Source organism: Opisthocomus hoazin, chromosome 1, assembly GCF_030867145.1.
Source record: "Opisthocomus hoazin isolate bOpiHoa1 chromosome 1, bOpiHoa1.hap1, whole genome shotgun sequence".
NCBI classification, from domain to species: domain Eukaryota; kingdom Metazoa; phylum Chordata; class Aves; order Opisthocomiformes; family Opisthocomidae; genus Opisthocomus; species Opisthocomus hoazin.
Window position 1 is genome coordinate 151,163,694 of NC_134414.1, and position 27,422 is coordinate 151,191,115.

The following is a 27,422-nucleotide window of genomic DNA, read 5'->3' on the forward strand; positions in this document are numbered from 1 at the left end:
CTTTCAGGATCGAGTTTTGGTTGTGTCTTCCTCTACTTTAGTAACCCCACCTTCCTGACCACTTTTGTCTTCCGTAGTTTGCTCTTCTGATTGCGCGTTGTGCTGACTTAGACTGTCAGCTCCTCGGAGCATGTACAGTCTCTTGTTTAACAGCAGAACCCTGCTTATTGCCAGGGCTTCTGGGTATTAATGGTCTGAATTACATAACAGTAATTATTGCAATTAGTGGGGTAACACCGGTGTAAAACTGATATAGGTGGATGCAGATCAGGGTTATGGGGAGTGGATTGAGCTGATCTTAAAAGCCCATATCTGATGGAAAGGGAAGACTTTGTCTTCTTCCTTCTTTTTCAGTTTAATTCCTCCCATTTTGTGCCCTTTTGTTGCCTGCCCTGAACTGGTTCTGTCCTTGTGCAAGTGCATCTGCAAGTGCTGCCTTCTCTTCCAGGAGCTGCCTGAGCTCCCTGATCTGGCAGAAAATCCAATGCAGCGACAACAACAACAACAAAGTAGATCTTTTTCTGTCAAATGAGTGAGTTGGAAACCAAGTGAGTGCCAGAGGCCGTGAAAGGAAGGGGTGGGGAAGGTCAGTGGTGCAGGGAAGTGAGGAAGCAGGGAGGAGTGAAATCCTCACCCTCCAGTGGCCGTGAACTGTGAGGTTATCAATCACAGCTGCTTGTCAAACCCTACTTCACGTTTGCAGAGATACCGCAGGACCTGGTCTTGCAAGGTGCTGGGGGCCTTTAACTTCCCGCTGGACCAGTCTGCAAAATTCAGCTCTGGATTCCAGCATATGTGCCCTGCCATAACAGAGAGCAGAATTTGTCCCAATCAAGAGAAAGCTCTGTGAGAGCAAAATAGGGTTCTATGGTAGCTTGTTGAATCATTCTACAACTGTCAGTTTGACATGCTGCGTTTTTCCATAATGAACCAACAGAACTTTCCAATAAAAAGAAAACCAGTTGTTCTCAAAATATGGTTGAAAATATTTGTTTTGCTTGTCTTTCTTAACAGTTGTCAAGCACACTTCAGGAAAACTCAGCTTTGACACCTTCTTTGAAGGATGCTTAATTTCTATTGGCTTATAAGGCAGTAAAGGATTTGCTTTCTGATGAGAGAGGTTGCTGCCAGAGACTGAGTAATACAACCAGAAACATGGTTAGATCACAGTTCAGCAAAGCATGGGCTCAGCTTTAAGCACAAGCTGAAGTAAAGCATTGATCAGCAGGTATTTTGGATGCACTGAGCTTGGAGATTGTTACTTGAAGATGAACTAGATACATACTGCTGAAGCCTTAGAGCCATCAGTTCCCACTGGGCTTTGGTGCACGTCTTGAGGTCCGTGGTACAGTTTGTGAGCCTGAAAACAAGTGGTGCTGCAGGACACTGTAATCGGAACGCCAGGTTCTTACTACAGAAAGAGTGCCTGCTCCTGCAGCCGCTACTCATCAGAGCAGTCCTCTTGACATGATCAGTTGCAAACTGGGTACCAGGCTTGTCTGCATGAAGAATTGTAGCTTTGGCTGCAATTGAGAACGTTGAGAGTGTCATTGCACTTTCCAGTGGTGAGAAAGTACCTGATTTTGCTGTAATTGATTTTGCTGTCAAGAAGCTTCATTGAGTTCAGTAGGCAGCATGTATCTGCGCCGAGGATACAAACAGTGCCTTGTAACGTGCCAATCCGAATTTCTGCTGCAAAAGAATATAAGAGAAAGAGAGAACCAAATCAGTCTGAGAAAGCTCCTGTAAATGCGAAACAGGAGGAGAGTTTCAGCTCTGTATGTCAATTGTAGGCTCGTTAAAAGAAGGAAATCTGTCCAAACAGTTATTGATTTTATGTTAGCTGACCTGGAATGAAAAACAAGCTGAATATAACCTCTTTGGAGTATCAAAAGCCACAAAATAGCCGAGCTTAATGAATAGCAAATCATGGCAAATGTAAAAAAAAAACTAAAAACAACAACACTGTTTTGTAAGTTTGTTTGACTAGCAGCTACATCACGGGAGATTTCTCACCCCACACATGCCTATACGCCATGGCTATTAACGGCTTGTCGCTTTGTGCGGGGCAGTGTGTGCTGAAATGCATGACCCTTCCGTTCTGCCATTCTGGGGATGCTGAAGTGAATATTCTTTGGGGTCACCAGTAACGTAAGTTTAGTTTGCTTAGCCTGGCCCTGAGGAGAGTCTACTTTCCCGTTTTGCATCATTCTAAACATGATAAAACGGTAACTAGCAGTTATGTAACACCGTTCATCTCCTAGCGCTTTATGGACAGCAGTGCAATGAGCTTCTACATACAAAAGTGGGAAAGAAAAGGCTGTGGAAGGGAAGACCGAACCTTTCAAAGGGGGAGAGGGCAAGGAGAAACACAAGAGTGAGTGGGCTTGGCTGGAGTGGGACATCTAAAACATGACATCTCAGGGAGGGAGGGAGGCGGGGAGGAGAGAGGTTCAGCCTGTGGTCTCCTTTCCGATCTCTTGCGCGGCTTTTGGTGGCTCTGCAGGCGAAAGCTGTATGCCAGCATTTGTGCACTGTGACCCATCTGGTGGGGTCACTGAACACAGAGGGAGAGTTAATGCCGCTTTCAGCAGCACGAACAAATCCCTCTTTCGTGTGCTCTGTTTATTTGGATTCTGTAAGGAGAAGACGGCACTTCGCTGCGAGCACTGCTGTTCTGGTGGTGGTGGTGATGGGGGCTCTTGATTCACAGCCCCCTGAGCACTGCTCTGAAGTAGCTTCCCTTCTCTACACGCTGCCGTTCACGTCTAATTAGGTAATGAAGCGAGTATCAGTGCACTTCCAGTCTCACGGAGGGTAGATACGTACTCAAAAAGTCTCACTCTTGTGAAACTTCTCAGTGAAGCTAGTTCTAAGGCAAAACAGGGAGACCGCTTTGCAGCACGCGACAATGCTGCTCAGACGTAGCGAGGAATGTCGCTGCCTAGCTGAGATTTGTTCGGGTCGTTTGGCAAGATGTCATGACCACTAGTGAAATCTGACAAGGGCCTGCAGGCAGGTTGCTGCCACGCTGAGGGAATAATGAACGGAGGGCTTTAAAGACCTCATCAAGAAGTTGGCCGTGATGGGATCGGTATGTTGTACGGCAGGCAGTGTGCTGCAGAGACCTCGCTAATAATGAGGTTGATGCTCTCCAGGACAGAGGGGCAGCAAGGAAACTGTGAGATAAAGCTTTAATGGCATCTGCCTGCCTTTGGTGTGGCTTTAGCCTGTCATTGTGTGACCATCAGTTTCGCTAACCTCCCTCTGTAAGTTAGCTACAAAGAAACAAAAAAATGATTTAGAAAAGGTCTTAATAATAATATACCCTATAAACAATAAAAATCATTGTTCCAAAATCATTCTGCCAAAGCTTATGTAATATTCAGCACCACAAAATATTTTTTAGAACATGCTGTTTGGTGCGTTTGTAGCTTTTGTAAGATGCCGGGGTTTTTTTTTTTGCTTTCTTTCTGTATTGACTGCTTCCCAGTTCTCCTTGTCAGCTTGTTAAAATTTCGTTGCTTTTGCCTTAATTTGGGAGTGAAGGGTACTGATACACTTCAGTGAACCTGGGTCATGCCGTCTGACGTCAGTGTGTCAGTTCATAGTATGAATAAACACAGAAATTCTCCAGTAACTACCTATGGGTCCGTTGGCCAGAGCAACCCCCATATTTGTATGATGAAACACTGTGAAAAGTTTGGATATGGTATCATTAAAAGCATATGAAATAAGAAGCTTTATGTTAATTGGAACAGGAAAAAAGTAAAGCTCACAATGATATGACTGCAGAATTAATTGGAAGTAGAAGTTGCAAAGATAAATGTCAACTTGTTTAAAGAAAAAGAACAGCATTCATACACAATTAGCATATATGTTGCAGTGCTTTCTCACCTCTGGAATCCAGTAATGTAGTGCCCTTGTTTGGTATTTTTTGATTCCCAGCTATCTGCACCGTATTTTTACCAGGGCTGAAAAAGAAGAAACCAGACAGACCCAGAGCTGGTGTGAACCAGTGCCTTGAAGATGGCTTGTTTACCTGGAAGCTTTTTTTTTTCTTTTCTCAGTGATGCCAATTGATGCCGTAAAAGCTCTTTTCTCTCGTCTTCAGTACTGCAAGTAAGCATGTTTGTATAGTTAGCATGGCTTTGTTGAAATCACCTAAGGATGGAACCCAGCAGCCACGGCTCCAGATTCTTTACCACAGTATCAGCACTGACTAACTTTGTTTTGTTCCCCACTGTTGTAAAGCAAGGGGCTTGATTCTGTGCTACTACCAGCTTGTGTGCCACTTTCCTTTGAACTTACGGCTTGGCTGCCCGCAATAAGATGATCGTGTATTTTTGTCAACGTGATGAATCTGACTCAGCACAGAGTTTGCCATTCTGCCCTCTAAAATCTCACTCCAGGGCACAATGAACAGGTAGTGCAACTTCGGACTAGCTTTGCATCACCAGCTTTGGGGCTTTCTTTCAGAACTTTGTGCTAGGGACAGATACTTGAATTTTGTGCTTATTGATGCCTGAGTGAATCCAAAACAGCGCTGCTAAGATCCAGTGGCTCTGACTGCAATCTTGTTTCCATAGTTCTGAAAGAGATGCAACATCCTTGGTTTTCAGTGAATTTCTCCTTATGTGACTTGGTGTGACATGAAGATGAGTTACCCTTTCCAATGGAACAATGTTACTTTGAATTGTCAGGGAATTGACCTGATTTCCATAAATGACCTGATCTAATAGGAATATTAATAAGCTTTCTAGATGGCAACAAAGTGATTCCATTAGAGCGTGCGCTTCCCAGCACACATGACTACTGCAGAATTAATAGTTTTCCACACAGAATTTAGAATTTACCGTAAGTATTCTGTAAATTCTCTTCTGCAGTAGTGATTCACTCATGTTCACTGTCATCAGGAGGATGTTTCCGAAGAAGTCAATGCAGGTTGTAACCTGCAATGTCTGACATGCAGAAGATGAAAAAGAAATATATCTCATTTCTGTGTTTCAACTACAGTGTGCCATGGAGACTGTAATTTGTGATCTTGTGGGAAACAGCTTTTAAGCAGCCAAGGATAACTGATTTTTTTTTATAAAACAATCTGTGTTGTTTTCTCCTCTGTAGTTTATGTCACCTATTGCAGTCCTTCTCACAGGAGTAATGACTTAGGCTCAAGGTTACCCAGTCTTCACTGATACTAGCTGAGAAGATGCAGATGCAAGATGAAGAGTCGCTTCTGAGAATAGGAGTAATTTGCATTTTTGCTTTCTCTTCCAACTCCAGTTATTTTGTTCTTGGATTACCCTGGCTCTTACCCTTTGGATTAATAACCAGCTGCTCACTTTCTTTCTTCACTTGTGTCACACAGTGTATTTGACAGCGATAACAGTCATTACTGCAAAGCAGTAAGTGGCAGAGCGGTCCTGCTGCTGTACGTGTGATTAGCGCTGGGCATTCTACAGCTGCCTCCCTTCAGTTTCAGATGGATGAGCTGCTGAAGGTGGTTATGTTAAAATGGACAGAGGAAAGCATGTTGCTAGAGAAGCCACCTTGGATGGAAATCCATAATAATTCCCCTTTCAGGACAGTGGTAATTCTACCCTTCTCCAGTTTTCTGACAAAGCCAGTTTGGAGATAAATGTTGAGATCTACAGTCTCTTCCGTCAGAACATGTCTGCAACCCAGGCCAGGCAGTGGTGGTTTCTGTGTGGCCTGTTCCCTGTAGGTGAGGAGTACGATGAAACCTTGGAGTGCTTCTCATGAGAATGCAGTTGCATAATAAATACTCTTATTCAGGATTGCAGTTTGTATGAAGGTACTGGAGGAAGTGGTGTGATTTAAATATGCTAGATTGGTAGCACAGCTATCTAAGGGTCTGAGGGGTGTACAGGGACCAGAGGTTGGTAATGTTAAGATTCCTTCCTTTGTATGGTTGCCCTTAAATAGTGGTGTCCTTGCACTTAGTAATTCCTACAGAAAATCACATGTATCCATACCAGGGTTTTCTTTGCTCCCTGCAGAGTTAGTAGGGATTAGTTAGATTCTGCCATGCTTAATTCTCTCAAGCAAGTTCAGCAAATTTAAAACCTCTTCCACCTCCTCTTCCTCTCTCTCCTCCCTGTTTAATTGTAAGTAGAAACACATGTGGATGGGGGAGCACAGCTGAAAATTATTTGAATTATTGAAGCAGTGTAGCCTTGTAATTTTTTTATGTCTTGTTTAAAATTATTTGAAAATCTGAGGGGGTGTAATGGAGGGAAGGCTTTAATGTGAATTTGCAGAGCAGATTTTATGAGTTCCTTAGTTCGGAAAATGCTATAATTTTCAAGGCAGTGATGCATAAGAGGCTTACTTACAGACAAGAAAGGTTAATGTGAAAATACATGCGGTTGTTATTATTATTTTATTATTATGCAATTAATTCTAGGAGTGTTTTAATGAAGAAATATAATCTTTAACGTGCTGAGAAATTCTGGCCATGCCAGACAACTGATGCAAAGAAATGGTCAGTCTGGAGGGTGACAAAGATTGTCCTGGGAAGGAATACCCTCTAGCTAAAGCTTAGCCTTTGTGCTTTGAAGGGCACAACATTCCTCCAGCCAAATAAAGGAAGGGAAGGGAAGGGAAGGGAAGGGAAGGGAAGGGAAGGGAAGGGAAGGGAAGGGAAGGGAAGGGAAGGGAAGGGAAGGGAAGGGAAGGGAAGGGAAGGGAAGGGAAGGGAAGGGAAGGGAAGGGAAGAACAGAACAGGAGTCTATAGCTGAGATATTAGGGCATTTGCCTAAGAAAGGGACGGTGGCTCCCAGAATTGTTGCTGGATTTCAGCTACTGGGCAAAATACCTACAGGATATCTCTCAGGATCATGTTTTAAAAGTCTGCTCAGTGCTTTGAAAGAAAGGATACAGGTACCTGTCTTTAGGAGAGTGTGCTAAAGTGTGGATCCAAAACACACAGTGGCATCTTGCTGCAGGCCTGGTGGAGCATGTCCCAGTAAACAGCAAAATTTTGGTCAGATTCCCATAGGCCACTGGTCTCACAGGGTATCTCTAAATGACACGTTCCTTGGGTTAAGATGCCAACTTTAGTGGCTGTGATGCCAGTGTGTTGAATATTTAGAGATGTCGCAACCCTCCCTGTGGGAAAAAATCTCTGTAGCCAAGGCATTTCAATCTGGATTTCTCCGGAGCTGAGTGCAGCACCGATATTTCAGTGGCCCTATCTCTCTCTCTGACTCGTGAAGCACAGAGGAGCACCAACAGGTAGGCATAGCTTGTTTGCATGTAGGGATTGCCACAGGTAAACCATTGTGGTAATGCTAAATATTATCAGACAATGGAAAAAAGTAATTAATTATCAAATACTAATTAATTTTCTAACTTGGTCTGATAGTTTTGCTCTGATAGCAGAATTCATTTGACTGTGTAGCAGAGTGTTCACAAGCTTGTCCAGGTTGGGTTTTGGAGGATTTTTTTTTTTCTTCAAATTTTAGCTGTCTTCTTGACATCCTGAACTGAAACCATCTTAAGCAGGTGCTGGAAGAATACCAGGGAATGTAAGAAGGATCTCAGTGATGCATACTGATAACAGAGCAGCGGCTGAGGAGCGTAGAATTTTGGAGCATGAGAGAAATCCCTCTAGAAGGCTTGGAAACACTGTGTGTTTCGAAATGGAATTTGCACTGCTTCTTGCTAGTGGAAAATGGGGTAGGTTCTGTTCTTAATAAGGAAGCTGAATATTCCACTAAGGAGGAGATATGAATTCCCATAGACATCCTGACTGCATCTATATTAGAAAATGAAATGTGCCCAGGACCATTCTCTGGCACTGAGGTCGATTGGCATGCAACAGCCTGCGTTCATACTGTTAGACTCTCCCTCTGAAACAAGGTGGCCGGAGGCAGACTGCCTAATGGGCTCAGTTCCTGGCCTGTGCCGATTCCCAGATTGTGTCCTAGGAAGTGTTTGGAAGAGAGCTTGCTGGTACAGACCTACAAGTGTGACCAGGAGCCCTTAACAGTAGAGTTGATTATGATTAATTGCCTGGGAACATTCCCTCAAACCGTTTAACTGACAAGCGTAGCTATTGCTCAGTTTCACACTGAAGGCTGCGAGGTACGCCCTGCTTTGGTGGTACCTGGCATCTTGCCCTCAGGCAATTTCTCAGAGTATCTTAAAAGCTTTACACATTCCCCCTATTGGTACTTTCTTGCCTTAAACAATAATCGGTCTCTATTCATTGGCCACAATTATTGCTGCAGAAATCTGCTCATCTAATTTTGCTTCCACCTGAGCTCGTGTATATGCAACTATGCTAAAAGTCAGCACACAAACCACTGTCTTTTCTAAGTGCAAATGGAGGAGCATGAGTGAATCTGACAGTGAGAGTGGCATACTGTTTCTGTGTTTTTTGACTGACTGATTTTCCTTTTTGCACGGTCCCAGTGGAGGCTATACCTTGTATTTCAGTCACTGCATCTTGTAATTCTGCTTAGGAACTGTGATACAGCTGAGGCCCTGGTGGCCAAGCACATCCCCTGTTCTTGCTGTCTGGTAGGCTACACTAGAAAATAACTGGAAATTAAAAAAAAAAAAAAAACCACTAAAAAAAGGAAAGGGGTGGGGAGACACTCCTAACTGGATGCAAAGAAATTCAGGCGGGATGAGACCTGCATAGATCTCACTCAAGGACCATTAGCCTTCTTCCCGAAGAGATGATCATCCTCACCTAAATGGTCTTCTGCAGATGTTTGTGTGGCCTGTACCTGACACAGACAAGGCCCTTCTGTGCTGCTCCACGGTGTTTACACTGGGAGTTAAGTTTAGTTCCCTTTGTATATGTGCTAAAAGGATAATTTGGTCCTAAACTAATTGCAACCTGAAAGGAGAGTAACTAAAGGTCAAAACAAATATGTGCTTTCTGAGCATTGTTAGCTTCCAAATGGCTTGGGCTTTTCTAAATCCATTGAGATAGCCTCAGAAAAAAATGAGGATGCAAGTAAGGACTGGTCTGAAAGCATCACCAAGCTTCCCCTACAAAGCATTGGGATTTCAGATGTAATACTTGAAGCAAAACTGTTACAAGTATGTGTAACTGTATTACTGCTTCTAGTGCTGTAGAAACCATGGACCACCCAGTGTCGGCAAGAAGTGGACCACCACTAGAATTCTTCTGTAACTTCAAGGTTAATCTATACACCAGCAGTTGCTCTGCTGTGGTCCTAGGGACTGGAACATTAGTTTAATTCAGTCAAACTGATAAGTAAGAGTGCATGTCTAGAAGTAAACTCCCATTTGAAATCTTTTCTGACACTGTAATTCATGGATCTTGACAGCTCTAACTGCAATAGTTTAAGATATTACTGCTGTCAACCACCCCAACAAGTGAGTGAGAAGCAAGTTCCTCTGAAAGGACCACTAAGGACAGGTGAACCTATCAATGGGCTTTCATATTTTAGTTGTTGTGTACACAAGCTTCCCATGTGATCTTCCACTGAACATAGTCCTTCTAACAACTCAAGTTTTCTCCTTTGTCTCACTCCTCTGACAGAGGTTGTCATCCTTCAGCAGGAGTGACAGGATAAGACTTCTAAGTACTGAAGGCCTGCTTGATGATGGCAAATGTTCTGGACAATAGAACTTGGTGGCTGAGGGAATTTCTGCTGTGGAGGTGGTTTCCTCCAGCAGATGAGACGGCAGACGGCTTAGTGTGGGGGTCATGTCTTAGGTGGCTATAGCAAAGACCACCAGAATTTGGGGTCTGAAAGCTGAGGTCCACCGCCTGGAAAGTCTGATGGAACTTTTTATGTCAGGGCATCAGTCTTTAAGGTCTGTTTCAACAACAAGTAAGGTTAAAAACTCTAACGTTTTTAAGTATTATGCAATATTTAGAAACAGGATACATACTTAAAATGGACATGTAAAAAGCATGTAGATTTGCAAGAAAGCAAAAGTATAATTCAAGAGCCAAACACATCTTGAAGGTAACTGGAAAAAAATCATAATTGGAACCAGTAAGGGGAGAGGGCCTTTCTATTAATTTCTCATGGAGAGAGAAGTTGTAAAGTCATTATTGCAGCATTGATGGACAGTGAAATATATATTTAAAATATTTCAGGAGCACATCCTGTGTTCTGTTCACTCTAATTATGGATTAGTCCTGCTGAAGACAACTTCTGCTCCATTCCAGGAATCCTACTCTGACAGGCTTGAGGGATGCAGTCATATCCTTTGTGTTCCTTGAGTCTTGACGACTGAATTAAATAAAGATCTCTCTTACAGTGATAGCATGCTGACAGCACGTGCTGTGGGGAGAAGAGAGCGTGGAAACAATATTGCTTATTGCCCAAACTCCGCTTGCAAAATGGCAGCATAGCACGTCTTGTTCTTCTACACTAGTTTCTCAGGCAAGGCAGGTGATGCAGGAAAGGTGGGTGAGGGGTCCAAATCTGGAAGAGAAAATAATCAGAGACCAATGACTGGAACAAAATGCTTAAATCAAAATGCTTCCTCCCTGGGGAAGTTCTCCCACAGTCAGTTGTAGTGGTGTTTAATTCCAGGACTGCAAAGCGAGCATGGCTCTTAAGGCCCTGCCTGGGACTTTTTTTGTCTGCTGTTGTGTGACAAACCCAAACATATAGGAATCATGCCTGAATAAGAATCTCACGTACCATCCACTTCTCATCCCCGAAACCCATGCTATTCCCTTGTCTGATTTTCTAATGGAATTGTCACGGGTGTAAAATCACATTGTAAAATTTCCTCCTGTTATTTACGTAGAGCTCAGAGGCAGGAGCCAATGCAGCATCCTTTGAATTTGTTTTCCTTTTTAGAAGGGGCTTGCATTTTGGATTTCTTTTTTTTTCCCGGGGTAGTGTACATCTGATGTCAGGCTTCCCAGATGAGAATGGTTAGACTGGCGTTGACATTTTTAGAAATATGTGCGAATGGAAAAATATCCTGGGAGTGCTGCCAAGGGCTGATTCTGTAAAGTTTTAGTCTCTGTTGAACAGGAAACATGAGCCAGGTACCTTTACTGAAAAGAAGCCTTACTCATGAAGTGTCTACTCAGGTGTGTGCCATGGATACCTGCTCAATTTAAGGCAAGGGCAGGAGTGCATTCCAGCAGACTGTGACTCATTCAGGCCATATTCAGTTCCCCTGTGTGACCAGATGATAAACAGCCAGTTAGCATCTTTCCCAAAGGGAGGAACAACTGCAGCAAAAGCTCCTGGCAAAAAATGGATTTTCCAAGGTTCAGCTGCAAGGATAACAAACAAAGTAGTTCAGACGAATCTGCCTGATCCGTGTCTGTTCCTTCCAGTTTGGTGCTGACGCGACTGGGACAAAACGGCAGAGAGCTGAGCTGATTTGCAGTGAATCAAGCCTGCAGCTTTCCATTTCACAGTGAGGTGGTAGAATTTCGAGGATGAATGCAGCTGATTAACGGTGCTATGAATGTCAATAATTTTTATAGACTTTTCAGCATGCTCATCTTAACTGCCTCTTCAGAGCAAATGTCTCATTAGCAGATACTAGGCTTTCACAAAGCGCAGGTGACATGCTGCTCTCCCTTGAAGAGAAGCAGACCACCCTAAGTGAACAGGGGGTTGTACAGGGGTTAAATCAGTGCAGGGCGTGCTCTAAGGGTGCAGAATTAGTGCTTGCTGAGAACAGATTGGCTATGTCTATATCCAGAGCTACAGCTGGCTCCCGCTGAGTTGCTGGCTCTATTGAGTTTGGATCTCAGTAGGAGCCTGGAGTCAGGAGCTGGTGCTTTTCACCGAGGCAAAACAGTGCTCGGTGAGCGGCAGGGCTTTGCATCTCCAGCTGAGCTCAGTGCCAAGCCCAGCCTGCTGACTGGCAGCATCTTGCCCCTGTGAGAAGCAGAATCTGCTGAGCTGCCCCATGGGTCAGTGCTCAACCGTAGCAGCGGCTCTCCGTGTGCTTTGGTGGGCATATGGCACGCAGCCGTCCCTCCGCTCTCCCCTGGTGCGTGGCAGGGTGCTTGTTTGCAACGTGGTCTTACGCACGATCGTTCTCCTGATTTTATCTCTCTTTTGCAGAGTCAGCAGTCTCTTACTCATCATCATCTCTCTTCTGTTCACCTTATGTTCACATGTTGACAAGGATGAATGGATGTGGCTGTGCCTGGTGCTGCATACACCAGCCCGTGGGCTATGGAGTGCATATTCTGGCCTTGGCAGGGCTTCCTGGGACAGTTTACGCTGTGGATGGCTCCCCACACAGGGACATGGTGGCTCAGTGGTGGACTTAGCAGGAAGTTTAGTTACAGCTATTTTCACACATCGTTTGCTGGTGGGATTGCTCTGTAACTGCTGCATGGAGCACCACAGAAATAGATAATATCAGCCTTACAGAAAACAGTATGTTGAACTGAACTGGATTCACTCTGGATAATTCTGGAGAAGGGTTTGGTGGTTTCCAAGGGAAACAAAGTTTTTTTAGTCACTCTTTTGTTCATCAGTAACTTTTGAGCTTGTTGGCTATTTTCGATCAGATTCGGCAAAAGGACACCAGCCTTGAAGAAAATATTTTCTGACAACTTTTGTAAAGGTAGCTGACTGCGTGGGGAAAAGAAAGACCTGAATTAACACTGCTTCTCTTAGGGAAAACCTGTGGCGTTAACTCTTCTAGATTGTTGCTCTGTCAAAGCAGCAAAGACATGGTGAATGAAATACACTGTCAACCCAGGTATGTTCACAGACTTCTTTGAAGCGTAGAAAATACTGATTAGATGGGATTTATAGAATACAGCAAGAAGCAGAGTTGTGCTTAGAAATAAGGCAAATAATGGCTTGCATATTGAAAGAGTTCCTTCCCTTCTTCTGGCAGTACTTTCAGAACATTTTTCAGACTTCTAATTTGGTCTAAAATCTGTTGTAATTGGGGGGAGGGGGGGGTGGCAGGGAGAGAGAGCCCTCTTGATTTCAGTGAGTTGGGGGTCAGGTTTGTCATAGTCCGTCTCATGCCATCCTGGTGTTTTACAAGCTGAGGAACCAAAACCTTAAAATTAAAGCTTGTATCCTTTTCTGCTGCATTGCAGTCGTGAGCTTGGAGGGGTAGAAGGAAGGGTGGGAAGAGTTTACAGGAAGACTGGATCTTTACTATTGGACTTTAAATAGACTGGGTTTAAGTCAATTGGCTTGCATGCCCCTCAGCAGCCCTGAACAGCAGCCGTACTAGCTGCAGCTCCTTTTCTTCCTGGAGATGAGTAATAGCTTATCCTATTTGCTTTTCTAAGCACAAGGCACTCTGCAAAGTGTTGGTTGATTCTTCGCTACTCACTAACTAAATATCCATATGTATTATGCCCGCTAGTGGCATTTGCTATAGAACTTTCTGGCCTGATTTGAGAGTGGACAGGAAGAAAAGCAAAGCATATTACTATACTGTGTTTAAGACTGCACCTGAAAAGCGTAACTGAGCTCTAAACAACTTCCCCAAGATCACACAGTGCTGTTACGCAGAAGAGAGGACACATTTCCTGATGAGGAGGGTAATACCTTAAACTTAAGGACCATGTAGTCACCCTTTTTGCCCACATATTTTACAGTCATAAACTAAAATGAATCTGTAAGGTACACCTAGCCAAAATAACTGTCAATTTACTGCTCTCTAGTAGGATAGCTGTTACATGCACTTTTCTGTGTTATCTGCAAACATGTTTATTGCTCTAATCACTAGACTTTACCCTTCTGGTCTAGCCTATGCAATCTGTTTTATTTACATTCTTATACTGTGTTCATCACCAGTTCTGTCGATGAGACCCTTTCAATGATGCCACAAGAAATGTGGCTAAGAGCCCGTGTGTATTGGTTCTCTCATCCTCTCCTCATGAGTGCTGTAAGCAGTGAAGCAGCTGGGGTATTTAAGAAGAAAATATAGATAGGTATGTACTGGTGATGTGTGATTTGTAAGAAGAAAGTACATCTTGGAGTTTGTTCTTCATCCTCCAAAATTTGGCCCTATCCCGAAGGAGGTGTTACTTCCTCGTCCCTTGTGGTAGGAGGTTTTGCTGTGCTTGAGGAAGAAATTGGAACTATCAACTTGGAGCTCTAAGCTGATTTTTTAATACCTTGGGCCAAAGTTCTGTTTCCTCAGGGTTCAGTTCTGGGGTCAGTTCTGTTCGATATGTTTATCAATGATCTGGATGCAGGACTTGAATGCACCATTAGCAGGTTTGCTGACGGTACCAAACTGAGAGGTGTTGCTGACTCTCTTGAGGGACAAGAGGCCTGGCAGAGGTATCTGGATAGACTGGAGGACTGAGCTGTGATTAATGGGATGAAATTTAACAAGTCAAAATGCCGGATTCTGCATCTGGGGTGAGCAGCGCTGGTCACAAGTATAAACGTGGAGAGGAGCGGCTGGAGAGCCCACAGGAGCCAGCAGCGGGCCCTGGCAGCCCAGAGGGCAAACCGCACCCCGGGGGCATCAAACACAGCCCAGCCAGCCCCCAGCAGAGGGGACTGTCCCGCTGCACACAGCGCTGGTGCGGCCGCTCCTCGAGTGCTGGGCGCAGGGCTGGGCCCCACCATTTCAGAAGGCTGTGAAGGTCCGTGAATGCCTCCAGAGCAGGGCAACAGAGCTGGTGGAAGGGCTGGAAGCCATGGCCTGGGAGGGGTGGCTGAGGACTTGTGTGTCTGTTCGGTTTGCAGAAAAGGAAGCTTAGGGCAATCTCATTGCTCTCTGCAGCTTCCCAAGGAGGGGACGTGGAGAGGGAGATGCTGAGCTCTGCTCCCTGGGATCCAGTGCCAGGACACGTGGGAATGGTTCAAAGCTGCCCCAGGGGAGGTTCAGACTGGACATCAGGAAGCATTTCTTTACCAAGAGGGTGGTCAGACACTGGAATAGGTGTCCGAGAGAGGTGGTCGATGCCCCGAGCCTGTCAATGTTCAAGAGGCATTTGGACAATGCCTTTAACAATGTGCTTTAACTTTTGGTGAGCCCTGAAGTGCTCGGGTAGTTGGACTAGATAATCATTGTAGGTCCTTTCCAACTGAAAATACTCTATGTTCTATTTTTCCATTCTGTTTTCTAAAGTTACGAATCACCCTGGAGGTAAGGCAATTAAACTTGAATGCTTCACATATAGACAGATCTGTGTGGGGATTAGAAGGCATTTGATCTGCTGACATTGTTAAGAAAGACCGCAGCATTTTGTCTTCAGTATAGTGATGGATTTCTTGTGAAATCTGCTCAAAAACACTGGGAGATGCTCACCAGGTCAGGCAGTAGCAATACTTCTAACTGTATACCATGTGAAAAATACAGTATCTCTAACAAGCCAAAGGTAGACAGGAAGAGCCCCACATTTGAAATCTGATTTTTAAATTAATCTCATGATGCTATGAAGTTTGATTCATGATTGTTGAATACTCAGCCTGTCCTATTTTGTTAAAAAACAGCCTTACTTCGAATGGTAAGAAATGCTGTAGCAGGGCTGCAGAAGAGGGGCAGAGGCCCAAACATCCTGGCCTTGTAGCCAGTGAGGACTTCCAGGTTCAAGAAAAACCTTCAGTAAAAGCCTTGTGCGTGATTTGGTTTCCCTTTATATTCTTTTACTACTGCAAAATAAATGTAAGAGTCTGCTGCCAAACAAATAGAACATAATCTGCCATTTTCTCTTGACCATTTTGAAATAGTCTGCTAAAATAGCCAAAGTGGCATGCAGGCATGTTGCAAAATCATTTTGCATGAAGGGATTTCTAAAAGCTTCCCCAAAAGCTACCTACAAGTTATTAACTCACATTTGGGGACCATCTGCCTAGTGGCTTTTCAAAATAATGCTATAAGCACACAGGCTAAAAGCAAGGAGTATCTTACAAAAGCATATCTTCCAGAAAAAAAGGAAAAGGCAGATCCCAAGATAGTTGAGCCATACCTTTTGTTATACCCATAGGTGATAAATCATAAGGTATTTGGGAACAGAAGTGTATCTGGGGCGTTGCCACAACATATGTATGTTCTGAGAATCATCTTGCAGTTTCTGTTGCAGAGTTTTGACCTCTTTTGGTGCAGCTGCATTTATTTGGGGAAAATGCAGTGTATGTAACAGGGGAATTACTATGGCTCCTCAGACTTTACTATGAGGAATTTACAGCGATTTTCCTGCTGTAGAGAAAGACCAGCCATTGGACATAGGCTTTTTCTAAAGCTGTAAGGCTTTGTCTGTGTGGCAACACCTGGGAAGTGTCATCTGAATGAAAAAAAAAGCTAGATCTGAGGTACGATGACTTGAAGTGGAGCATACTCCTCTGTGAATAATCACAGAATCACAGAATCACAGAATGTCAGGGGTTGGAAGGGACCTCTGTGGGTCACCCAGTCCAACCCCCTGCCGAAGCAGGGTCACCTACAGCAGGCTGCACAGGACCTTGTCCAGGTGGGTCTTGAATATCTCCAGAGAAGGAGACTCCACAGCCTCCCTGGGCAGCCTGTGCCAGGGCTCTGTCACCCTCAGAGTGATCACATTTGAAATAAAGGTAGGCCTGACTCATGTGTAACTTAGTCCAGTTCAGAATGCTAAAACAAATTTAATCTTTGTTATTTTAAAGGAGAATGACTGTGCAGAGACTAACCAGAATAAACATGGCTTTTCCCTAGGTAGACAATCCCCGTTTTTAAAAGTCATCTGAGAAGTCAGGAAAGACACTGGAAGTCACTGGAGAACAGATATGCCATCTCTGTAATTTGCTGTACACAAAGAGCACAATTCAACAAGGTGCTGAGCAATATTTTTTTCAGGCACTAAATTCCGTTTGTCATCTGTGGGTGTTGAGGGCAATTGGTATCGCCCATGATGAAGGACAGATGTCACTGAGAATGACTTGTACTGCTCAGTACGCAGATATATCATAGCTCTTACCAAATTCCATGGGTATTGAATGAAGAGTAACTTAATCGTGTAAAGTATGACAAAAACCTTTACCGTTCTTATCTGCAAAACATGCTGACAGCTGGAACTTGGACCAAAGAAATGCCTGCTCCACTCTCCTTTGATTCAAATGGTGTTTGGACTCTGAAGGCCTGTTCCTCTACTGGAGAACTGAATGGAAATTTTGCAACTGGCTTCAGCAGATGTAGGATCGAATAGCGCTGCTGCTGCTTTCAGTAAACTTTCCCACTGCTGGCTGGGTGCCGTAGCAGTCAGTGTGAGCCTTGTTCTGAACTAGTGAAGAAAAGCCACAGAAAGCATATTTTGAAAAAGGGTGAGGTGAGGATGAGATAATTATTATTCACTGTCAGCTCTGAGCCTAAATTACGATTCAGTCTGTTTCTGTGCTTTCTAGAATGGCATCACATGGCATCATATAAGGCTGGGTGTGACCGTCAGTAGATAATGCTTAACCTGGAAAAAAAGGAGCTTCAGAAGGTAGAAGGAATTTGAGGCAAATGAGACTTTTGGACTTTCCTGAAGAAAACTTGTCTGAAGGGTTACAAGTAATGAAATGATGTTTAAAGGCCTTGTGTAGCATCATAGCGTGCCACACTAGTGTTCAGTATTTGAGAAGATAGCTCGGATAGCAATCTATTCCATGTTTTTATTGTCTGTACTTTATAACTCTGGATAATCTGGATGTTCCTATAAGTGTCCTGTCCCTTTGGAATCCATTGAAGTTTTTGGCCTGTGTGATTGCCTGTGTCACTAAGTTCCATAGCTTAATTTCATTTTGTGTAAAAAAGTAATTCCTCTTCCTGTTTTTACATTTCCTGCCTTTTATATTAGTCATTGTCCGTGAACTTTTTTTTTTCAGAGCACAAAAGGTGCCAGTCTTTCTGATTTGCCAGGTTCTATATACCATACATTTTGCCCAGTCTTCTTATTTGTAGCCTTTCTAAGGCAAGCAATCCAGTCTCTCCAGCAGCTTTCAGTATGACGGTTTATCGAGACCCTGGATCATCGGCACATTTCCTGTAAACCTTCTCATCTGTTTTGAGCTCCAGCATCTAAAGCTGCACACAGCATCCCAAAAGGGGCTGACCCACTGATTAATGGAAAGATGATGTGACATTTTCAGCTTCATTCTCTTTTCCACGTGCACCCTAGCATCTCTGTAGCTTTGGCTGCAGCTTGCATAGCGATCACAAGCCTTCACTTTGCAGGTGATGAATGCTGTGTCCACACTGATGGTCTTTCTCAGTAACTGAAGTAGAGCACTGACCCAATGTGGTGGCAGCCACATCCCTTGAATGTTCACTGTGGCGAGTGTCAGGCTGATTCAGATTTAAATGCTAATGTTGAACATTAGCTTCTTTTGAAACAGCTTGTATAGGTATACCCAGAGGTGCTCAAGCCTTTTTTTGGAACGCATGCAAATATTTAAATCTCTGTAATACATATGAGGATTTTCTCTTTACAAATTATGTGGTGGCAAGTTTCACTGGCCATTTTGGTGTGCATTCATCTAGCTCTTTCCTCTTTCTCTGAAGGACTTTAAAATTGCTTTGTGTGCCAACTGCTGTAAATAAATTGAGCGTTTGCAGGCTACTCTATCTCACTTCTGCCTTTCCAGAGAGGATGTAAATATTCAGTGTAACAAGACCATTGGGGACCCTTACCTGGTCTTCCTCCGTGATTACACCAGACGTGTCACTGACAGTGGACATTCAGCCTTCCTTGAAGCAGGTGGAGATGTCACAGGAAAAAATGACTAGAGCATTCATTGGAAGACTGTCCTCTGAATAAGAACTAGAAGGTTATGACCTGCTCGGATCTAGCTGTGTTGATCTGGTTATTTCTGTAGATTTTAGGAGGCGAAGCTAGGCTGCTGAGTGCTTTAAGTCAAGAGGAAGGATGGTGAATGATTAAGGACTCCGCTGAGCGCAATAATCTTAGTTCTGAGATGTTCAAGTGTTGTAGCGGAAGTAAAACTGTGGTGTGTGGGACTCTCCTGAAACATGCTTTCGTCTTTTGCTCTTTTTCAATTCATGAATGGCCTGGTTCTTTGTACAACTACCAGAGCCGTTAGCAAGGCTGCCTTGCCAAGCTGTCCCGCTGGTTTTGACAGCCTCTGCGAGGCTCGGAGAGCCACCACCTCCTCCAGGCTCCAGCAACACCTGTTGAAGTTCTGTGCTGTCAGACTCAACATTGCCTTGTCAGCCTTTGCCTGCATTTGCCTTGGCAGACAGGCAGCCGGTAGCTGCAGGACCAGGAACCTGGCCTGATGCCACGTTATATTAAGGGAGCTGGTATTGTTTCAGCAAATTCTGTGTTTTTTTGATGTGAATGTGCTCCTGGTCTACATTCCCAGTTCACAGAGAAAAAGTCTACTCTCACAGAGCCTGCGTAGAAGCAGGAATAGAGGAAAAACGATGCCTCGGAATGATTGCTCTCATGTTGCTGAACAGATCAAGGCCGATCTAATTAAACTCCATGAATGGAAATGAAAGAGCTAATCTAATCCTTACCATGGGAGTCAAAGTGTGCGATTTAGGTAATCGACAGTGTCTGTCTTAAAAACAATAGTCCCGGTCCTGATGCAGCTGAAGACGCTTGGCGCTGTGCCACTGGCTTTGCGGGGGTCAGAACTGAGCTCAGTGCTCTATTTTAGACAGAGCGCAGTTCAAGGAGGGGATACCGATCTCTGCCAATAACTTAAAACTGAATCCAGTTGCCACAGTATCAGGTGATTTCTTAGGAAAGTTTGTTAGACTTTTCAATATCAATACTGGGTTTCAGAGGTATATTTGCTGAATTACTCTTTTGATAAAACCCCTTAATAAGCAAGTCTGCTCTCCATCTGGTGCTGATCTCACTTAAAATACAGTGAGATTGGCAACTAATTGATTCATGGACAGAATAAGTATAAAAGTTGCATAAATCAGTTAATACTGGTAAGTCTAAAACTTACTTGTAGTTTCTTGGAAAAACAAACTATGAGCCTTTGCTCTTAGGACAGAAACTCTTTGTAAGATGGAGAAATATCTCACACACTTTTGGTGCCGACATATCAAGTAGTCATGTTTGGTTTTTGCAGATTCCTTTCCTTCTAATTCTTGTTTCAAATATAGTACTATACTTCATAGTATATGAAGTTACACTTCAAGGCAAAATTCTTGCACTTTAAGTGCTTTCCCGTGATGCACTGAGCAAGGAACTAACATCCTTCTTTGTTGTTTTCAGTGCCATATAACATTTCTATCCAGCGGTGGGCCTCCATTTGCCATGAAGGTGCAGTTACAGGGGATGCAGTGTGTAATTGGATCAATGCTATCCAGAAATTATAGTGGCTATATATATTTTAAGATTTAGTTTACCCTCTAGGCCCTAACTCCATCTTTTGAATCACTACTAGAAAATCATGTTAGTTTTATTTTTTTCTAGAATCCCTACTAAAAATCTTGTTTAAAATGAGTATGGGAGATCCACTAGCAGATAAGGATGAAAGGCATAGGATTAAAATGGGATGAGTTCAGAAGAGAAAAGTACATGCATGGCTTTAGGGCTTAACAGTGAGAAAAGACATTTTTTCAAGTAAGGATGTAAATATGCAAACTAGAAGGCTGTATTGACACACACCAAGAATCATAGAATCAGGGCGTCACTGACCTTCCCATTGAATGAGCATGAAGGGGAAGCAGGTTGGTCTTGCTGTTTTAAGCTATCAGAGTTGAATGGAAACCTCCTGAAAGCTTGAAGTAATGAGAAAAAAACTGTGGGCTGCTCTATTTGACAGCCAGTTGACCAAAGTCTTTTACGACCCACATTAGAGTTCACTGCGTACCTGGGTGCAGTACCCTGGGTGGGGGATACAGTTTTCCTTTCTCCATAAACTCCAACTGTCTGATTTTTCATGTGGGATGAAAGGAGGATAGCACACCTCATCAGTGTGAGAGACTCAGGTCTATAATCAACATTAGACACTCAGGTTCAAGTTCATCATCAGATTGCTGCCAACTTGGGGTTTGAACTGGCCCTTTAAAATTCCAAGGGGATATCTGCGAAAGGGTTGGATTTCTACTGTTGCAGTCTCTTTTTTTGCCCACAAGCAATCCCATCCAGTGTGTAACATGTACCAAAGAATAGTGTAGGCCAAGCTTTGTTTGATCTCCTGGTTGCTGCGTCTGGGAATGCGGCGAAACATAGCAGTCCTCCTTTTTAATTTGTCTTTTGTGATCTTCTGCTGTGCATTTGATAATGTTCACTGTTATCTTGTGAAGTCACAATGAGTGAGACCATTCTTTGCATTGTTCTAATTAGCAACATGCTTAGGCTGGTCCAGAAAATATTGTACAATTATAATCCAGGATATGTGGTCTTTCAGGCCTTGTGGCCCGTCAGCCACATACAAGCAGCTATCACAAAGAGATGTTTCAAGACCAGTCTGCTCGAGCTTGTAGGAACTGCGAGTTATTGTCTGCTAGAGCTGGTAAAGAGCCCGCCTCCCATCTGACTGGGAAAACCTTTCTCAGAGAACTCTGAACTGAAACAGGCATGTTTCCATGAAAAATGTCCTTTCTGAGGACCTAACATTCTCCAAAGGAAACGGTTCACTGAGAAAGTCCTTTGCTTTGCTCTATCCCGTACACCAGTTGACTACAAGTGAGCAGAGTGGACTGTGCCCCTGCATCTTCCTTTCCTTGTGTTCAGAGGAGACGAGTGGGAGGGAGTGCAGAGACTCGGTACCAACTTTGTGTGAGTGGAGAGCTCCCCTTCACCAGCAGCTTCCTGACTGTTCTGAGCAGTTGCTTTCCTGGCCTTTTGTGCCTCTCAGATGGTGAGACAAAGCTGACAAGTAAGATATTGTGAAGAGTCCACTTTAATTCGTACAGTCAGATTAGAACAGCTGCAGACAAATGCAGGTTCGAGACAAGAGACTGCAGCTCAGCACAAACATTACTCTGAAGGGCTGCTGAGATGAGTTTGACAAGGAAAAACTTGTTGTTTAGGACAGTGGTACCAAGGAGCCTGAACAGAAGGCTCACAGCTGCTCACAGCAGGACACTGCTGTTTTAACAAGATTTCTCTGGCTACTCCGATTCCCTGTAGCTTGTTTTTTTTTTTTTTGGTTTTTTTTTTTGCCTTCAGTAATCATCTTTCAAACTGCAGCAGCATTTGTTGTCCTGAGGTGCTGACTCTAGTGGAAGAGATTCTAGTGGAAGCTTCTACTGCAGTTGGCACAGCCTTCATTTCAGGTCACTAATCACGTTCTCGGGCTCTCCTCAGGCTCTTGCATTGATTGTCCTCCAGCTGGAGGAATTGTCTGCGAGAAGTGACATAACTGGTGTGTTGAGGTCACGTTTGAAGACTGAGGGTGGACTGAGGGAAGATTCTGCCCTTTGGATTCAGGGAAGACCTGACATTTGAATGTGCTGCCTTCAGTCTTCCTTCTCTATCATGCACATCTGCTGCCCTCCAGGCAGCCAGTGACGTTGGGAATGGACAAGAAAAGAGAGCAGAGGATGTGATGGGTGACTTGAGCTGGCGTCTGGATGCTGAGCAGCAAAGTGTCTCTGCTGGATTAGGCTACTTCACCAGCAAAAGACTACTCTCTGAATCATCATCAGAAATCCATGTGAAGCACATGAGGTGACAGAATAGGAAGTTTTCCCCAAGGCAAATTTGGAGAACATAGCAGTCATAGGAATAAAATATGCTGTGTTTTCCAGTGTTACCTGTATAAATGATCCTTCTGCTAACCTTACTCCAGAATCAAGCTGACTCCTACCTACCATCTCAGCAAAAAGGCAGATTACTTTGGCTGGATACACACTAAGGTCTGTGGAGAGCTCGTTCCTCCACTAGCTACGTGAGAGGAATCTTGCTATTGAGTGGAATTCTCATCCCTGAGTTAGGATTTTATTCTCCTTTCCCCACATAATTACCTTTTTTCGCAAGATGTAGATATTCTGTGAACAAGGCTTCTTTGACTGCTTCCAATGACGTTCATTTTTTAAAGTGACAGGGCATAAAAGTAGAAAACATGACCTTCCAGCCTGAGAATTGCTAGTTATTTTCTGGTAAGAATATTTTTTTAAGGATTATGTAGTGTCAAATTGCTGATTCAAATGGTATTGAAGTACTCCCTTTAGCATAGGGAGTATTTTCTTGTTCATGTAAAGTGTGAACCCTCTGTGATCTTGGCTTCTGAGTGGTTAGAAAGTGCCCTCAGGAAGATGGAGATGAAAGTTCAGATACAGGCAGACAAAGGAGGGAATCAGATTTCTTGAGCAAGGGCTCTTAACACTCTGCTAAGAGGTAAAAGAAAATAATTATGCTTCCTCTGATCACCCTAATTTCTGGGATGTGGTAGAACTTAGGTTCCTAACTAGTAAACGCCATGTTACTTCTGGATTTAAACAGAGGCCAGAGCCTAGGCACTTGGGAAACTGCGTCCACTAAGACGTATGAGTACAGGATTATAAGCAGCAGACTGAACTGGGATTTTGATGTTCTGCATTTTGGATCACAGTAGTCATGCATGCAGTTAGTAAGGATTTAAGCATCTAATTCCTCTTGTGACCTGGCCTTCCCATTCCACATCAAGGAATTGTGGTTTGGCCTCATGAAGCACAGATCCTCGATGGTCTGTCTAGTGTGGCATCAAAGACCATATCCCTGAGGTGATAATGTTAATGAAGAAACGTGTAAGGAGCATCTCTTTTACTGATTTTGAATGCCGTTAACCTGTCTCACAAGAGCCCCTGTCACCTCCAGGATGAGTCCTATAATTTTTCTAAAGGTTTGTGCAGTGTCCGTGTTCCATGTGACTGTCTGTAACTTGGAACACTTTCGCCACCTTATATCCAGCAACGTCACCAAGGCTATAAAAAGAGGAAGAACTGCAGCCCTCACAAATACTGAAGACAGTTTGCTACAGAGGCTGCAATAGTCAGAGCAGTTATGTGATAAAGAAGTGACGTTGTCTCCTTTTGTTTTTAAGCGCGACCTGGAGCTTGTGCAGTAGCGTTATTCTCCAGATGGCTTTCCACAGCATCGTCTTCCGTAACACACCAGTGAGCCACGAGACTGAAACAGAAATTCCAGCATGGGGAGAGTGTGAGTCATGAGATGGTGAGTGAAAGAAACAGCAGGATAAAAATAACAGAGCACAGTATGATGCAGAATATTAATCTCTTACCCTGTGTTATCCTAGCTTGTATTACATATACTACTATGTTATACCGTAGATGCTCTGCTGCATGAAACAGATCTCTCCATGCTACTCTGAAAGATTATGGCTCATGATGTCAGATTGCAGGGACTTCTAATACTTGTGCATTTGAGTTGGCTGAAAATTCTTAATCAAAAAGTTCCCACAACAGAAAATATATAACCAAATCGAAATGCCACTTCTGCAACGTTCATACTTTTTGTATTTTGCGTGCCAACATCAAATTCAGTTAATTTATCATCACTTGAATAAATGTGTTTATTAAAAAATTAAAATAATGTCTCTTTTAAAGTCCCTCTCTTTTTCCAACCTTTCTTTTTTTCTTCTTCTTCCTTCAGGAGGAGAAAAGAAAGAAGAAAAGTATAAAAACACTGTGAAAAACTGACGTAAAATTCAACTTTGATTCCAGCTAACATGGATCAGTAGGAAAAAAAGTAGAAAAAGTAGCATCAATAAAACCAGAAGAAAAGCCAGGTATTTTATTTTTGAAATGTGAATTCTTATTTTTCTACTCAAATCTGCCATTCTGTCCTGGCTGAGGCTCATTCTGAGCTCACTCACAACAAAAGCAGGAGCCCTTCTAGGGAGCGACTGTTTTCAGCTCAGCCAGTTTGAAGTGTGCGAGTGCAACATCTAACCCGGTCACCTTGACCTCTCCTGTAATCACTGGAGTAAGACAGTGATCTTCAGAGAGCTATCTGGAGCTTAGGAAGTCTAATGCCATGTTATTTTTCAATTCAGTCAGGAATCTGGGCATCACAAAGACAGCAGGAGCTTTTCCGTTAACTTCAAAGGGTGCCAGCTCTGGCACGGAGTCTTCACTGCAGATTAACACATGGACAGCTCTTTTGATAGAAACTGTGTCTTTGTTTTTTGGGAGTGGGGAGAAATTTTTATTTTATTTCACACAGATTCAGTTCAAAAATCTTTCAAAAGTATTTCACTTTGCTTTCTTTTCATGTAAGTCACCTCCAGGCTTTGTCAGGACTGTGGAAAACTTTGCCAAAACTGGGGAACGTACAGACGAATGCCAGGGCAACCTTCTCTGGCGAGCAGCGCGGTGGCCGTGTGGTCCCCGTGCTGCCGCACTCGGAATGTGAATGACCGGCTTTGTGGGACTCTCCCTCCTCTTTGCACATTCAGGGCTGCCTGGGGAAGCGAAGCATTTGCACACACACTGAAAAAAGCCGCCGTTTAATCATGATTGATTTAAAGTCACTTGATTTAAGGCAAGTGTGTGTGTAAAGTAGTATGGTTCAGATATGCGGTTATGGTCAGAGTATTCTGTGCTCCCTTTCACACCCTGTTGAAACCAATTTCTTTGATCCCACCGAGTAGAAACTACTTGAAAAATCCCCTTTTTTTTCTTCTTTTTTTTTTTTAATTTTTTCTTACATAGGCTGCCTGGGAAGCTACCTGGGAATGTCTTTTCTATTTTTTAAATACTGTTCTTAAGCAATCTTCTCTTATTTTTTACATTTATATTCCCATCTATTTAAATTATTCTTGTATATCAAGTCTTTTTATTTTCCAATATGTAAAGAAAAAAACACTTATTTTTGAAGTTATACAAAAATGGAAGTCATTGTAATCATGATTTGACATCCTTGGAACCTATTTTATTTACTATTTAATAGTCACTGTTTTTATTAGGACATGGTTTGAACGTAATTTTAAGTTCCAATAAAGTTCCAGGGCTAATCTCCTGGGACAGGATATTTATGGTCCATATTTTCAGACAGTGAGATTGAGAGTAGAAAAAGGCTTAAGTATTTAGGCCTCGGTTCAACTCTGAAGTCAGGGGGAATCTGTCCCTTGCAAACAGTCATTTGACCAGCTGCAGGAGTCAGTTGCATTTTCAAATGCCCAGTTTGAAGGGTTCGTTGCATTCAGCGTACTGGTTGGAAGCAGAAACGTAAACCTTGGATTGTGTATATTACTGCAGGGGAACTGACCTATTTTTCTGAAGAGAAAAAAGCCTACTGTAAAAATCTAGTTTGCAAGAACTGGAAACTATACTGTTTTTCTCTAGGATGTTTGGTTATGCAAACAAATTGATGAAGAAGCCATTTCCAGCAGGAAAACCACTGATGGTGCTTGGTGTCACTTAATTAACATTAACGCCCTTGAAAGCACAGTGAAACAATGGTGCATCTTTCACTTGGTTCTAAGCCATAATTCTGTATCCAGTGTGGAGCCTGAGGATTTGCTCTTGATATTTGCTATAGCTTTGCTTTCCTCCTGCAGATACTGACCATTAGGAAGACACTGCTGCAGAGACTGAAACCAAACTCGTTTATTCCTTGTTCTCAAGTCATCCTGGGTCAGAAGTCACTGAAAACTTTTCTCCTGGATAAATAACTGTGATGTGCCCATCAAGCATATACTCTCAGTGAGTTGGATTTCTTCATGCAAAATGTTGAAAATCTGTTCTGCTTGGAGGTTTCTCTCATAGAGGAATTGTTCAGCACCACAAAAGGTGTGTCCAGGGGTCCCAAAGAAGTTTAAATGCTTTGAACTCACTCCCAGGCACAGGAAGACTTTACTACTTGAGATTTTGTTTGGAAATAAATGAGTTCTTGTCATGGATTGGGCATCTTCTAGCATGGTTCTTACATATCAAAATTTCTCATCATTCTGGAAGAAGATTCAAGTATTTGTTGTTTTTCTTTTATTGACATTCATCTTTATTTATTTTGTATTCTTGAGATGTGTTGCATCTCTGGAGTTTGTATTTCTACTTTTAGAGTAAAAATGCTGTACATACACGTCTAGAATGGATCTGAAGATTAGTCTAATTTTAAATGTGGCTTTGACTTGAACATTTTTCTGTTTATGTTTATATTGCTATTTCAGAAATGTGCATTATCTGTATTCTTTATGCCTTTTTCCCATCTATAACTCAATAAAATTATGTCTCCATTCTGCAGAACCATGTCACATGTGCATAATAGTGATAACAGTTTTTGAATAATAATGACTGATAATTGTAAACGGGTTAATCTATATCTATATTTATATCTATCTTGAATCTGTATCTGTCTGCCACAGCCTGAAATTCTTCTGATGTAGGATTTGAGATGGTGAAAAAATTACCAGTGAGTGGTAAGCTCAGCTCAGGAATAATTATTCATAAGGCTATTTGTACTTGAAAAGTAGATTTTTTCTGTTTCCTGTAGGTGTATGTTCTTTATTTCAGTTCTCACTGTGGCTCTTTAGAACTGGTATTAGCCATGTGAGCCAGTGGAGTGTCACCCATTTCATCAGGCTGCTCATGTCTTTTATGT

The 27,422-nt window shown here is 43.0% G+C and overlaps 1 protein-coding gene across 2 annotated transcripts in view; it reads left to right on the forward strand.

Annotated features, from left to right (window-relative positions):
- Positions 1-27,045, forward strand: part of LOC104337234 (potassium voltage-gated channel subfamily A member 1-like) — a 31,290-nt gene extending 4,245 nt beyond the window's left edge. The window contains exons 2-4 of one of the 2 annotated variants that reach the window (XM_075441805.1): positions 23,905-24,035; positions 24,474-24,609; positions 26,383-27,045. The gene's annotated coding sequence lies outside the window, so the exon portion shown is untranslated. Of the gene's footprint in view, positions 1-12,060; positions 12,631-23,904; positions 24,036-24,473; positions 24,610-26,382 lie in introns of those variants that run through there. The other variant, XM_075441797.1, reaches the window with a different exon arrangement.
- Positions 27,046-27,422: the final 377 nt, after the last annotated feature.